Here is a 17,219-nt window from a genome sequence, read left to right on the forward strand (position 1 = left end):
TGAAACATTTGTCCATTTGTTTTGCTTATTTTTTAATCGAGTGGTTTGTTTTCTTATTGTTGAGTTGTGAGGGTCTGTTATCTATTCTCAATACATAATACTGTGGGACATGTTATTTGCAAATATTTTTTCCCCGTCTGCACCTTGCTTTTTTATTTATTCAATATCATCTTTCACAGAAGAAATATTTCCAGTTTATCAGTCTCTAAGCCTGATGTACCAGTCTCTAAGAAATAAATCATACTTACTTTGGTATCTTAAGAACTAGTTACTTGAAACCATATGAGGGAACATCAACATACTATAGAACTGGGCCAAAGAGATTCGAGAGCCAGCTCCAGTGTCTGGTCTAAAGTAGGGGTCCCCAACCCCCAGGCCACAGGAACCAGGTGGCACAGCAGAAGGTTGAGTGACAGGCAAGTGAGCAAAACCTCATCTGTATTTACAGCTGCTCCTCATCCCTGGCATTACCAACTGAGCTTCACCTCCTGTCAGATCAGAGGCTGCATTAGATTCTCAGAGGAGCATGAAGCCTATCGTGAACTGTGCATGTGCCCGATCTAGGTTGTGTTTTCCTTATGAGAATCTAATCCCTGATGATCTGTCACTGACTCCTATTACCTCTGTCTAGATGGGACCGTCTAGTTGTAAAAACACAAGGTCAGGGCTCCCACTGATTCTACATTATTATGAGTTGTATAATTATTTGATTACATATTATAATGTAATAATAATAGAAATAAAATGCACAATCAATGTAATACACTTGAATCATCCCAAAACCCTCCTCTCCCCACACCCTGGTCCATGGAAAAATATTCTTCCACAACACTGGTGCCTGGTAACACAAACAGTGGGAGACCTTTGGCAAAAAGGGTTAATGTTTCCTTTTAGAAATCACAGAGGTACTCTAGATATTTTCCACCCATAGGTAGCAGCCTAAGGGAAGTACGTCTGAGCAGCATAGCTACTTTACACCTTTTTTTCCTACCCAAAGTGAGGTCAGAAGACCTAACAAAAACCATCCACATGAATCGTTAGCATATCTTTCCAGAAGTGGCTTCCTACATTCTATTTAATTTCTATTTGTTCTATCTCATTGTTTGATTTTTTTTTTACTGGTTTGTTTGCTTGCTGTTTTACAATTTGACCCTGGCTACTATCTCTTAGCTGATTCCTAACTCCAGAATCTGCAGCCAACAGAAGATTTATCACTGAGCCCAACCCAACCTAACTCAGAAAATGACCCCCAAACCTTAAACAGTTCCAGAGATATTGAATGGCACTTGGTTGGACTTATGCTTCTAACTTTTAGCTCTTTCTATTTTTTAAAATAACATTTTAATTTATATCTGAATTTAGAGATTCTCCATAACCTATACATCTATTGTTTCCTTTTGCTTTTTTTTTGTTGTTGTTATTTGTTTTCTTAACAAAAACATCTTAGAACTCTCATAGGAATTCTTTGGAATAAAGGTGAATGCAAAATAATGTAGTCATAACAAAATAAATAAATGGTATGAAGTGGTATTTTCATATTACTTATCAATTTAAAACTGCCTTTACACGTGATATTTATTTTAAATATCTTACATAGTTTAAAATTCAAATCTGTATTATACTGAAATCTGAGCTACACAGATTTTAGTTGAAGCATATGAGTTTTCACTGATAAATTCAGAGATTTAATATTTAGTTCATATTTTGAATATATCTGCAGAAAATAAACTAAACTTAAAAATACCTTTCCTCACTAAAGGGAAGTAATTACATTTAAAGCTTTTTGAAAATCATATTTATTTTCAGAAATGATTTTAAATATCTTAAGAAAAGTGAAGGATTCTACGTGTAAGATTGAATGTTTCATACTAACGAAGAATCTGTGTTTTAAAAATAAAAATAAAGCAAAAAGTTCATATATATTTCTGTTAGACCACGGCTTCATATTGGTTAATGTGGATGAGAAAATTATCATACTGAAAATCTTATGAATACCCATTAATAAGTATCACCTTTTTCTATTCTAGATTTAGTGTATAATTCTTAAAAACCTGAAATGTTACAGATTTAGTTTGACTGACAGAAGCAAAAGAAAGTGTGACACTTTCCAGCAAGGGTATGTCCATATTCAAAGAACAAAAGACATGGCTCTAAAAATATACAGTTCCAAGTGTTTCTAGCAACTTCCAATATTATAAATTAGCTTTTTAAAGTTAGAATATTTCATTACATTTAACTGTTGCAATTATTATTATTAATTTCAAACAAACAATTTCTAATTTTAAACTCATAATTTTAGCAAATATTCTTAAATTATCATCTTTAGAACAGGGCAGCCCTGTTTCCCAACGTGATGATACTTAACCTGAAACAAGAACCACCTGAATAGAAGAGCTTATATTTCAGTCAGGTATTACAAGTGCCAACAGCATTACTGCGGTTGATGATTTCTCTAGTCTCCTATAGTTCCAACAAAATCTCTTGCCTTTCTTTCCTGCCTTTCTAACTATAAACACATAATTTTTTCTTAATTTATGATTCTTTTCTCTCTACTTGCAATTTTGACTTCCTGTAATTAGAGCCAATAATGCATCTCTCAATATCTCAAAAGGAGATCTATATACTCCCTTATCAATATAACATAAACATAAATAAACATTGTAATTAGCAAGCATTAATTTATAGGAGGAACCCTACAAGCTCTATAATTTGTTGATAATATATACATGTGTTTAATGGGTTTATAATTGTATATTTATAAATGTGAAACCCTGTATGCTTTTAATATAATTATTAATGATCTGAATACATTGTCTATTCAGTAGTGAAAAACCTCTCTTTAAATATCTATCTTCATTCCAGGCTTTAATAGTTACATAGGACACTACTTTTGCTGACATTTAAATTAAAAAACCCACACATTTGGGAGAATTAGGCTTACAAATGCCAACTCGTATAATTATCAGAAAAGCCAACTTAGTAACCAGATTCATTTTAATACCTTTTTTTACATCTTTTCATACAAGGAAAATGTCAATTCAAACTACTTGAAAATTGAAAAATGTTATGGCATTTTAACACCTGTATGTAAAAAAATAAAAAAAAGAAAAAAAAACATAAATTGGCAAAGTAGGATAAGCCCAAGTCATGCTCTTTTGTTATTCATTTGAAAAGAGTATCCGACTGCTTATATAACTGTAAGGATACATTATAAATTTAATAAGCCATTGAGTTAACATGAGAAAAATAATCTCATGTCAAGAAACTAAGAATATAAAATAGATTCTAGAAAGGTAAAAATACATCAGTTTGTGTATTTACAAAACAAGGTATAATATAAAAAAAAGTGACTAATTTAAGATAACCTATAGTAAAATATTATAGTCATGAGAACACTATTTATTTTCTTATATTTGAAATGATATGCATACTATATATAGATTTAAGTAAGCATATATAGTAATTACAGATAAACAACAAATTAATAAGAGTTAAACATGTAACCATCACCCAGAAACAATTATTGTTAATATATTGTCATTGTCATCTTTGTTCCAAACGTTCCTATCTTATTTCTTATTCAACAAATATTCTTTGTGGCCCTCTTGGTGTCCTGCATCATGCCAATGCAGACAAGCAAAGATTCCCTGCATTTAAGTTCTTGATAGTCTTCTGGGGAATTCTGATATTAACAAATATGGAGTGACTGTTAAGAAGTTAAAAGAGAAAAACAGGTAGATGGTGGTTTGGGAGCAAATCATAAAAAAATATGCAGGGGCATTGGCAGGCAAGGCTGTCCTCCAGCCATGACAGCTGAGGTAAGGCAGAGTCACTAAGTGGTAACGTATTAAGAGTGATGCCGTGAAATATTGAGAGTGTTCTTGACAGAGGGGGCAAGTGTGGTATGAGTGGTGATGGGGTCACCTCCCAGCAACAGAGCTATCCAAAAAGTCTTTTGGGAGTCTATTTGACATGAAGATATACTAAAGAAAATGTATCAAAAAGGAGTTTTGGATTCAATGTTGGGCTTTTCAGACAGTACAATCAACCATTCTAATGAGCAACTGTTGCCCCACACACCTGCAAGACATAACCTAGCTGGGCAGAAATACTCCAAAGGCAGGAGGTAGCTTGCAGAAACATCTGCCTGGGAACGCTGGCTGGCGGTCAGTGGAGAATGTTGCTTGTTGTGCACCTCGGTCATGGGGTCATGTTTCTTTCATGTTTTCTAGCCTAGCGTATGAGCATCTCAAGACAAAATGGGGCAGATAGTAAAGAGCATCTGGCCAAAAAGCCAGATGTTATAGTCTGAGTATTTGTGTCCCTCAAAAATTCATACATTAAAACTTAACTCCCAAAATGATGGTATTAAGAACTGGGGCCATTTGTGAGGTCATTAGGTCATGAGGCCTCCACCTTCATGAACTAGCTTAGCCCTTGTAAGAGGGCTTGAGGGAGGCTATTTGCTCTTTCTGTCTGTTCTGCCATGTGAGAACACAGCAACAAGTCACAATCTATGAAGCAGGGGGCTCTAAATCTGCTGGTGTCTTGCTCTTGGACTCTTCAGCCTCCAGAACTGTGAGCAACACATTTCCATTGTTATGAATTACCCAGTCTAAGGTATTTTGTTATAGTAACCCAAGCTCACTAGGACACAAGACTATTCAGGATGATGCCTTGAGTCCAGAGCACAGAGTACTGGAAGGAAGCCATCTCTCTGTAGCACGACAATGGATGATAATAGCATGCACTTTTAGGAAGCAATTGCTGGGGAAGTAAGAAAGTGGCCATGTCAGAAAGAAGGAAGTGAGAGAAGCAATAGGAGCAAGGGTAGGCTCAAGGAGGAAAACAAGAGAGTCCTCAAAACATACAACGTGGAGGAGGGAGAAGCAAGAGAAGCAGGGGTTGCACTTTGGGACCTTAGTGGGGTCTCACTGGGGCCTCATTTTCAAAACCCACGGCAATTTTTGTTCACTTGATTCTCCTCAAGATGCAGAAAATGCAATTTGAAAAGCTGAAAAAGTTTAGAATTAGATTAGGTTTAGCCGAACAGCCTCATTGTCCTTTGAAACATGCTCAGTTCCTTCTGATTTATGAAATGGATAACAAGCTTCATGATCACCAAGAACATAGTAAATGTAAATAATGTCTAGAGGATCAAAAGCAAGATTTGTTGTTGCACATAACCCTCTTTTAATTGTCCTTGACTCTTTTCATATTCACCTTTTCCAAAGTTCTTCATTTATTCTTGTAGATTCATAATTCAATGTGGGATTATCACGTTTTAAAAAAAGCACTTTAGTTTTTTTTGTAAGGCAGTTCTTGTGAGAGTTCTTTCAATATTGGCTTGCATAAAATGTCTTTTTTTTGTATTTTTGGGAAAAATATCAAGTATAAAATTTTAGTTTGGTGTGTTTTGTCTGTGTTGTTGGTTTGCCTTTTAGCATTTTAATAATATCACACCATTACCTATGACATCTATTTTTTGTGTCAGCCATCATTTTTATTAGTGCGTCTTTAACGTGTCTTTCTATTTTGAATGCTTTTAAGATTATTTTATTTATCTCTGCTTTTCAGTAGTTTTGCTATGATTTACTAAGGCATGATTTAACTTGTATTTATCCTACTTGGGGTTTGTGTTCCTTTTACTTTGTTTTTTTTGTTTTTTTCTTTTTTTCCCTGAGACGGAATCTCACTCTGTCGCCCAGGCTGGAGTACAGTGGCGCGATCTTGGCTCACTGCAAGCTCTGCCTCCTGGGTTCATACCATTCTCCTGCCTCAGCCTCCCAAGTAGCTGGGACTACAGGTGTCTGCCACCATGCCCGGCTTTTATATATATATATATTTTTTTTTTTTTTTGCATTTTTAGTAGAGATGGAGTTTCACTGTGTTAGCCAGGATGGTCTCGATCCCCTGACCTCGTGATCTGCCTGCCTCGACCCTCGGCCTCCCAAAGTGCTGGGATTACAGGCGTGAGCCACCGTGCCTGGCCTGTGTTCCTTTTTCAATTTGTGAGTTAAGCTTTTTCATCAGTTTGAGGAAATTCTCAGCTATGATTTCATATAGGAAAATAAAGGGAATAGAATGCCTGAGAGGCCAACTCACATATTAAAAAGTTATGTATAACACACAGGTTTCATTTAAAGCCATCAGAAGGGTATGGCAGGCTGAATTATGGCTACTCAAAGATTTTCATTCTCTCATCCCTGGGACCTGTGAATATGTTATCTTACGTGGCCAAAACAACGTTGCAGATGTGCTGAAAGTCACAAGTCTTGAGATGGGAAAATTGTCCTGCATCATCCTGATGGATTACATCTAATCCCATCGGTCCTTAAAAGAAAAGAATCTTTCCCAGGGAGAAAGATAAAACATGAGAAGGACTTGACCCTGTGTGTCTGGCTTTGAAGGTGGAGAAATGTAGTCAGAAGCCAATCAACGCAGCTGTCTCTAGAAGCGGAAACTACCTTCAGTACAGAACCAGCAGGAAAACTGAAACCTTGGTCCTATAGCTGCAAAGAACAGAGCTCTACTAACCACAGCAGAGAGCAAAGAACAATTGCCTTAGAGCTTCCAGAAAGAATGCAGCAGATCACCAATTTCCTTTTAGTCTGGCCAGATGTGTATAAACCTTCTGACCTATAGTATAGACCTGTGAGATAATAAATATGTGCTGTTGTATACCACTAAGATTTTTGGCAATTTATTATCAGAGCAGTATTAAAACAGGGAAGAAAAGATGACTTAAATTATCTTGGGGAAATTGGCTACCAATGTAGAAAACAGTAAATAAAATTTTATTCTGCCTCATAATGCACAAAAAAGTCGATTCTAAGTGGATTAAATGCTAAGTGTCAAAAAAAACCACATTAAAACCTTTTAATGAAAATGTTTTTATAGAGAAAATTGTTTAAGGGCTACCTGTATGGTCAATACAATATTGAGATTCGCAATACAATGTTAAAAAATGAATTGATATTTAATTCATGTAAGATCATAAATTAAAAACTTCTTCGGCTGGGCGCGGTGGCTCATGCCTGTAATCTCAGCACTTTGGGAGGCCGAGGCAGACGGATCACAAGGTCAGGAGATTGAAACCATCCTGGCTAACATGGTGAAACCCCGTCTCTAGTAAAAATGCAAAAACAAAATTAGCCGGGCGCGGTGGTGGGCGCCTGTAGTCCCAGCTACCCAGGAGGCTGAGGCAGGAGAATGGTGTGAACCCGGGGGGCGGAGCTTGCAGTGAGCCGAGATCGCGCCACTGCACTCCAGCCTGGGCGACCGAGTGAGACCCTGTCTCAAAGAAAAAAAAAAAAATCATCATACTCTTGAAAGGAATTTGAGACAATGATAACACAAGTACTGTAGGAAAACGTATAAATTGTTACAATCACCTTGAAGATAAATTGCCAAAATGCAGTAATGTTATAGATGTGTAAAATGAAAGATCATGCAAAAACACAACTATGTATATTATCTGAAAAGTTTTTCATGTCAGTAAAAAGGAGCATCTATGATAATAACTATTTCAGTGCTTATGAAACAAATTATTTTTATTTTGGGGCTTGTTTCTTCTAGCCAGATTTTTCTCCATTCAGACAGTGGATCCAGGAACAGAAAGAAAAAAAAAAATCTGCCTAGAAAACATAATTGTCTATTACACTGTTTAAAGCTCATTGTTGATTGTCAGTAATCCTTAGAAAACACATAATTTTTACTGTGTCCTTCAAGGTCCTACAATGTCTGGCTTCTGCATAACTCCCCAGCTCTCTTTCTTATAGCTTTTCTTTCTCATTTTTTCATAGTCCATCATTCTTAGTGACTTTCAGTTTCTTGAGAGTATCAATCTTTTTTTTAACTTTGTTGCATGAAACTTCTAGTTTTTTCTTCCTGAAATGTTCTTCCCCTAATGATTCCTCTGCTTAATAGCTGATAATTCTTCATGCCTAAAATGTTACTACTTAGTCTGCTTTCTGTTGCTTGCCCTGCAACTGGACAAGTTGTAAAGAAAAGGGATTTATTTCTTATGACTATGAAGGCGGAGAAGTCCGAGGTTGAGGGGCCCACATCTGATAAGAATCTTCTTGCTGGTGGTGGTGGAGGGCCTCATATCTCAAGGGGGCTGCATGTACTAATGTGCTGGTTCAGGTCTCTTTTCCTCTTATTTTAAAACTACCAGTTCCCCCCCCATGATAACCCATTAATCCATAATCTATGAATGGATTAATCTATTCATGAAGGCAAAGTCTTCACGATCCTATCACCTCTTAATATACCTATTTTTCCATACTGCCACATTGAGGGTAAAGTTTCAACAACAGTTTTGGAGGGGACATTCACAACATAGCACCTTCATAGCAGCTTTCCTTTATATGCAATTGAAATTATGTCTCTAAATGCAAGTATGTAATTAAAAATCAAATTTTGTCAAGACAATATTTTTATTTAATGACTAATCAATGTTTTCTAAACAGTCAGATGGAATCCCCTTAGGCTCTGATAGTATTTCTATGTTGTTCACAATTAAATCACAAGATCTAACCAGATGTCTAATATATAATAAAGTTTAATATATATTGATTGACCAGCTTCATAAAAATTATCTGTATTTAAAGCTACACAATGGAAAAAATATGATTTTAATGGATTTTTTATTATGCTCTATTGAAATTCTATTTTATGAATTTTTACTACGCTCTATTGAAAAAAATATATCCTCTGAATTCTGACACAGCCAGGTTTGCTTTTCAATTCTGCTCATATGTCAGTGATTAAGTTATTCAACATTACTCTGTGTTCCTCTTATATGTGTAAAGTAGATGTAGCTTACATATATATAATTATACCTATATATCTATGTCATATTATATGGGATTATTCAGCATAAACATAAAACACATCCTTTAGTAATATCTTAGCACACAGTACTTGCTCCAAAATATTATTTCCTATTCTAAACAGTGCATTGTATTATCTGATATTTTTGTCTGATATTTCCTCACTATATCTAAAATGTTTATGGTGATTATGAAAAATAAATCTAAATATGAAATAGTATAATTTTAAAATTTCACCCAAGTCAATCTGTTTACATTGCTAAATATGAAACCACCTTGGAATTTAGTGGTTGAAAACAATAATACTATTATTTGCTCAGGAATTTCAGCAATTTGATTGGGCTCAGCTGAACACTTCTTCTGGTTTTCTCTCCTGGGGTAACCCATGCAGGTGCAGTCATCTATGACTCAACTGTAACTGCGTGGCCAAATATAGCTGCACTAACTCTTCCGGCCATTGCCAATTGCTCCACAGGTATTTTCAGCCTTCTGTACAAGAGAATAACGGTCTTTAAATGTTGATTTCAGAGAAACATTTAATAAGGGTGAGAAAAGAAGTCACAAAGCCTAGAAATTTACAGAATCAGTTTTGCAGCATTCCATTGGACAAAAGAAGTCACAGAGCCAGCCCAGTCTCAAGGAGTGAGCAAATAAGTCTCAATTTCTTGATAAGAGAATCTGTGAAGTCATACTACAAAATGAAACAAGAATTATTCTGATCTTTTATGCAACTACTCTACCATACCAAGGAACTGTTATTTAAAAATATTTATTAATTTTTGACATACTTTATGCATTACTTATACATCATGAGTAATTTTAAAATAATGGTTTGACAATAATTTATTTTATGTTTATTAAGTTAATACTAATCATAATCATTTAATATGACATTTTTGTGGGAATTTATGTAACCCAAATTATATTTGAGTATAATACATTAATTGTTAATGTGCATCATTTAGAGTTATGTGATCAAATTAAACTCATTCCCAGAACTTTATATTTATGCTCCTCAATTACAGTAGCCATGTAATAGATCTTTGTGACTATTACACAGAGTAGTATATAAATCTTGCATTATCTGATTGCAGCGATATTACTATTATTCTTGGAAGTCTTCAATCATTCATAAAAGGCTATCTTAAGATGACCTAAGGTAAAAGCTTGCTTCTTTTCTCTTCTTTGAAGCCAATAACCAAACTGAGGGAAAGCAGGAATAAGAGAAAAGAGGAGTGGATACCACAAGAAGAATGCACTCTCAGAAACTCATTAGGGGCTGACATTCATTGAAGACAAATCAATCAAAAAATTAGAAAAGTAGCTCTTACCTCCTCTGGAGTATTTGAAATTAGCTAATAGCAAATACCTTACTAAGGCATTTAAACCATAGGTTCTCAGACTTAATTATGAAAACCAAATATCTCAAAGATTATTGAAATATGATTTGCTGGGATCTACCTTGAATATTCTGATTCTTTAAACATGGCAAACTACCTAGGTATTTGAAATCATGCTCTCTGGGGAAGACATATGAGATTTGATAAAGATGTATAAAATAAATAATAAACAACCCCCAATGACACCAATGTTCTACTTATTAGGTTACTGTATTCTAACCCAATAGGTTCTCTGATATTTGAGATCCCAAATTCTAGTTTAAAAAAAAAAAAAAACAATTTAACATATCTGTAGCTTTATGTAATGTGATAAAACATACATTTATTTTAAAATTGGAAAAAAGAGCCATGAACATCTATCTAGTGATATGGAAGTGGGACAGACAAGTGCTGGAAGAGAAGTGTGGGTCCCTGGTGAGGGCTCCATCCCCGGGCCTGTGCCCACAGACCGAGGTGAGACAGGCACTCCTGCCTTTGCGCCCAAATGTTGCATTTCCTGAGACGACCCTGGCCCACCATCCCCCCATTATAATACAAAGGTCATAATTATGCCTAATATAATACAACTATCCTTCATACAACCGGGACATAACAATTTCCAACCCAAATACTACTACATAAAGTTAACAATACTTAAATGCTGATGTGAAGTCAGTAAATCTTATTTCATATGATAAAGGAGAAAGGAAATAAAATGAAGATTTTTTAAGTACAAGTGTATACATGCACAAATATATTTTTAACGAAAGAAGGAGGAAATACTTATGACAGTTACAGTACTTGTTCCTGAAGCTAGTCACGTGGTTTTAGCTGCTATTGATGACTACCTTTTTCTACTACTCATTCTGTATTCCCTTTGCCTTCAGCAAGCACCTCAGCAGGTTGTGTTCTTTTTCCTGGTGGAGTAACTCAAATCTTCATTCCTGAAGGGTCTGGGTCGTTTGTAGTCCTACCTGGATTGAGCTGTTGTAGTTTCCCATTGACCTTAATCACGGGGCATGGTAATACTATCAGATGCCCTAATGGATCTCCTGTGTTCCATGCACGTACTCTTCCTTACCTCCATTGTGGAGTAGTAGACTGATTTCATCTTGATACTTAGGGTCAGTCACTTCAATTACCTTCTTAGCCTGTTGATTTAAAGGTAAGATGAGGAAGTGTCAGGTGGCAATCTTAACTTCCAGTTTAATGGAATCATTGTTGTGTCTCCTGGTGGCAAAGTTCTCCCCTCTGGAATGAAAACCTCCAGGCCAGCAGAATGTAATGTCGTGGGAACAGGAAGCAAAAATTTTACTAGTGGATCACTATGGGTGATGGTGAGTCGTGCCACTTCCACTGCCACACCTCGATTTCTGGACCCATGAATCTTTATATATGGGAGAAACAGTGCCATATATAGGATGCTCATTCATAGCATACAGGGCCTTCGGGAGAACTTTTTCTCAGCCCTGCAAAGTATTGTCACCTAGTTAGCATTGTAATTGTGACTTCAAAAGGCCATTCCACTGCTCTATCAATCCAGCTGCTTCAGGATAATGGGGAACATAGTAAAACCAGTGAATTCCATGAGCATGAGCCCACTGCTGCACTTCTTTAGCTGTAAAGTGAGTGCCTTGGTCAGAGGCAATGCTGTGTGGAATACCATGATGGTGGATGAGGCATCCCATGAGTCCACGGATGGTAGTCTTGGCAGAAGCATTGCATGAAGGATAGGCAAACCCATATCCAGAATAACTGTCTGTTCCAGTGAGAACAAACCTCTGCCCTTTCCATGATGGAAGAGGCCCAATATCATCAACCTGCCACTAGGTAGCTCACTAATCACCCTGAGGAATGGTGCCATATCAAGGTCTCAGTGTTGGTCTCTGCTGCTGGAATATTGGGCACTCTGCAGAGCCCATACCATACCCAGGTGAGCCTTGGTGAGTGGAAGTCCATGTTGCTGAGTTCATGCATCAACTCCATCCCTACCATTATGACCACTTTGTTCATGGGCCCATTGAGTGATGACAGAGGTGCTTAGGAAAAGAGGCTATGTGGTGTCCACAGATGGATTATCGTATCCACTTGATTATTAAAATTCTCCTCCACTAAGGTCACCCATTGGTAAGCACTCACATGGAATACAAATAACTTCACAGTTTTGACCACTCATTGAGATTCAGCCACATACCTCTTCCCCAAATTTCTTTGTCGCCAATTTTCCAAACATCATTCTTCCAAGTCCCTGACCATCCAGCCAAACCATTGGCCACAGTCCATTAATCAGTATATAATCAGACATCTGGCCATTTATTTTCCATGCAAAGTGAACAGTCAGGTGCACTGCTCGAAGTTCTTCCCACTGAGAAGATTTCCCTTCACTGCTGTCCTTCAGGGATGTCCTAGAGAGGGACTGTAGCACGGCAGCTGTCCATTTTTGAGTGTTGCCTGAATATAGTGCAGACTCATCTGTGAACCAGGCTCTGGTCTTCTCTTCCTCTGTCAACGTATCATAGGAAACTACCCATGAAGTCATTGGTGCAGGCTGGGGGAGAGAGACCAGAGTGGAAGGGGTGGAGACAATGGGCATTCGATCCACTTCCTCATGTAACTTACTTCTGCCTTCAGGACCCGCTCGAGTCCAATCACGTATATACCACTTTTATTTGATGATGGAATGCTACTGTGCATAACCCACTTTATGGCTAGATGGGTTGGAAAATACCCAGTTTATGATAGATAGTTTGGGTCACATGGTGACTTGATGACCTATAGTCAAATGTTCATTTTCCACCAAAGCCCAGTAACTGGCCAAAAGCTGACTTTCAAAAGGAGAGTAGTGATCTGCAGAAGATGGCAGGGTCTTGCTCCTAAATCCTAGAGGCCTCTGCTGTGATTCACTTATGGGGGTCCTCCAAAGGCTCCAAACAGCATACCTATATTTCACTGACATCTTAAGCACCATTGGATCTGCTGGATCATATGGCCCAAGTGGCAGAGCAGTTTGCACAGCAGCCTGGACCTGTTGCAGAGCCTTCTCCTGTTCTGGACCCCACTCAAAACTGGCAGCCTTTCAGGTCACTCAATAAATAGGTCAGAGTAACACAACCAAATAGGCCCACTAGGAATCACACCTCTTTCTTGGTTGTAGGATGGGCCAAATGCAGCAACCTATCCTTCACCTTAGAAGGAATATTTCCACAGGCCCCACACCACTGAACCCCTAGAAATTTTACTGAGGTAGAAGGTCCGTAAATTTTAGTTGGATTTATTTCCCATCTTCTTGAGAGGTGACAGCGTGCTGGCAGCCCTCACAGCCCTCACTCACTCTCGGCACCTACTCGGCCTTGGCACCCACTCTGGCCATGCCTGAGGAGCCCTTTAGCCCACCACTGTGCTGTGGGAGCTCCTTTCTGGGCTGGCCAAGGCCAGAGCCAGCTCCCTCAGCTTGCGGAGAGGTGTGGAGGGAGAGGCATATGCGGGAACCAGGGCTGCAAGCTGTGCTTGCGGGCCAGCGTGAGTTCTGGGTGGTCGTGGGCTTGGCGGGCCCTGCACTCAGAGCAGCCGGCCAGCCCCGCCAGCCCCAGGCAGTGAGGGGCTTAGCACCTGGGCCAGCAGCTGCTGTGCCTGACTTCTCCCTGGGCCTTAGCTGCTTCCCCGTGGGGCAGGGCTCAGGACCTGCATCCTGCCATGCCTGAGACTCCCCCTCCACCATGGGCTCCTGTGCAGCCTGAGCCTTCCTGACGAGCACCGCCCCCCACTCCATGGTGCCCAGTCCCATCGACCACCCAAGGGCTGAGGAGTGTGGGTGCACGGTGCAGGACTGGCAGGCAGCTCCACCTGCGGCCCTGGTGCAGGATCCTCTGGGTGAAGCCAGCTGGGCTCCTGAGTCTGGTGGGGACTTGGAGAACCTTTATGTCTAGCTAAGGGATTGTAAATACAAGAATCGGCACTCTGTATCTAGTTCAAGGTTTGTAAACACACCAATCAGCACCCTGTGTCTAGCTCAGGGTTTGTGAATGCACCAATCGACACTCTGTATCTAGCTACTCTGGTGGGGACTTGGAGAACCTTTGTGTCAACACTCTGTATCTAGCTAATCTAGTGGGGATGTGGAGAACTTTTGTGTCTAGCTCAGGGATTGTAAACACACCAATCAGCACCCTGTCAAAATGGACCAATCAGATCTGTGTAAAACAGACCAATCAGCTCTCTGTAAAATGGACCAATCAGCAGGATGTGGGTGGGGCCAGATAAGAGAATAAAAGCAGGCTGCCGGAGCCAGCAGTGGCAACCCGCTCAGGTCTCCTTCCACACTGTGGAAGCTTTGTTCTTTCACTCTTTGCAATAAATCTTGCTACTCCTCACTCTTTGGGTCCACACTGCCTTTATGAGCTATAACACTCACCGTGAAGGTCTGCAGCTTCACTCCTGAAGTCAGAAAGACCACAAACCCACCGGGAGGAATGAAAAACTCCAGATGTGCCACCTTAAGAGCTGTAACACTCATCGCGAAGGTCTGCAGCTTCACTCCTGAGGCAGCGAGACCACGAATCCACCAGAAGGAAGAAACTCTGAACACAACCAGACATCAGAAGGAACAAACTCTGGACACGCTGCCTTTAAGACTGTAACACTCACCGCGAGGGTCCGTGGCTTCATTCTTGAAGTCAGTGAGACCAAGAACCCACCAATTCCAGACACACTCTGGCATGCAAATGTCTCACCAATAAGTCCAGTGTGTTTGTTACTGCTTGCTCACTGGACCCAATCAGCATAATGTCATCAATGTAATGAACCAGTGTGATATCTCATGGAAGTGACAATCTATCAAAGTGTTTCCAAACAAGATTATGATGCAAAGCCAGAGAATTTATATATCACTGAGGTGGTACAGTAAAAATATATTGCTGACCTTGCCAGCTGAAGGCAAATTGTTTCTGGTGGACCTTATGGACAGGAATGGAGAAAAAGGCATTTGCCAACTCAATGGCTGCATACCAGCTACCAAGAGAAGTGTTACTTTGCTCAAGTAATGAAACCACATCTGGTACAGCAGCTACAATTGGAGTTACCACTTGGTTAAGCTTACTAGAATCCACTCTCCTTCTCCAAGATCCATCTGTCTTCTGCACAGGCCAAATGGGAGAGTTGAACAGGTATGTAGTGGGATTCATGACCTCTGCATCTTTCAAGTCCTTGATGGTGGCACACTAATCTCCACAATCCCTCCAGTGATGCAATATTGTTTTTGATTTATAAATTCCTAGGTAGAGGCAGCTCTAATGGCTTCCATTTGGCCTTTCCCACCATAATAGCTGTCACCATACCAGTCAGGGAGCCAATGTGGGGGTTCTGCCAACTGCTAAGTATGTCTATGCCAATTATGCATTCTGGCACTGGGAAAATGTCTACAGGATGAGTCCAGGGAACCACTGGAACCACTATAAGTGGGACCTGAGCAAAAACTCCATTAATTACCTGACCTCTGTAAGCCTCTACTTTAACTGGAGGACCATATTAGGTTTTGGATCCCCTGGAATCAATATCAGATCAGAGCCAGGGTCCAGTAGTCTCCGAAATGTCTGATTATTTCCCTTTCCCCAATGCACAATTACCCTGGTAAAAGGACAGTAGTCTCCTTGGGGAAGAATGAGAGAAAGATTCACTGAATAAATTGTTGGTACTCAGTGGTGTCCTACTTCAAGGGGACCTGGCCTCCCCTTCACTCAAGGGGTCCTGGGTCTGTAAACTGGCTCAAGTCTGGAGACTGACTGAGGGGCTGTGATTCTCTGTTTTTATAATTCAAATTAGTTTTTTGTCCATTTGACCTAGAAGTTTTCTGCTTGTATAAATTAAGTAGGAATGCAGTAGGCTTCCTATCAGTTTCATTTCTAGGAACCCCATGGTTAGTTAGCCAATGCCAGATCTCTACACAAGTCAGAGTATTCTGATTGCTGCTTTGTCTCTGCTGTTTGTCCATTACAGTAGCTACACCTACCTTGCCTTTGACGGTTGAGTGCCACCACTTGGCCCCTGCCACTCTAGGATGAAATTATTCCCATTGTATTTACATTTTTTAGTTGAGTGACTGCAGTTCCTACCATTAGATCTGACATACAGAAGAAAGAAATTACAGGGCTCTTCAAAGATGCAGGTGCTGCCTTCACAAATCTATTTCACAAGGCATTAAGCCTTTGGATCCCTTTCTCTACATTAAACCAAGGGAGATCAGGTATTTTCAGCTCACTCACAGTGGGCCATCTTTTAATCCATATTTCTTCTCAACAAGCAAATAAACTGTTAAAACCTTTGTTAACTCCCTGAGCTGCAATATTAAATTCAGAGTCCCTACTTAGTGACCCCAAATCAATAAATTCAGCCTGATTCAACTTTGTGCTCCTTCTACCATTATCCCACACCCTTAATGTCCATTCCCATGCCTTTTCTTCAGATTTCTGCTCATATAAATAGTTTGACAAAATCCATGTTTGTGGTTATTTGTATTTTTTCAGTTATTCTTACTTTGCACAATTCAGATATAAACATTCATATTTACCATAAATTTGAAGATTTATGAGTTCAATTTTACAAATTACAAGTTATTCTCATGTTAAATTATTTCATTAGAGAGCAACTCTAGAAGTAGAAATGTTTGTCAAAATATATATATATCACATATTGATACATATTAATAAAATGCTTTTTAGAAATTTTTTTAAAAGCTTCTACCAAAAACATGTAAGAACATGTTTTTCTTTTTATCCTCATAAAAGCTTCTTACTACTAATATATATATAAGTATTTCTACTACTTATATATTATAATGTTATAATATATAAGTACTACTACTTTAATATTATATATATAAAATAATAAGTAGTACTAATATATATGTTATCTCAGTTAATTTAATGTTTTAACAGAAAGGTCACACTCTATTATAATTACATTTACTTATTAAAGTAAAAAACATAACTACCATAACTCCACAGTCTAG

The sequence above is a fragment of the Pongo pygmaeus genome, chromosome 4 (genome assembly GCF_028885625.2).
Source record: "Pongo pygmaeus isolate AG05252 chromosome 4, NHGRI_mPonPyg2-v2.0_pri, whole genome shotgun sequence".
Lineage (NCBI taxonomy): Eukaryota > Metazoa > Chordata > Mammalia > Primates > Hominidae > Pongo > Pongo pygmaeus.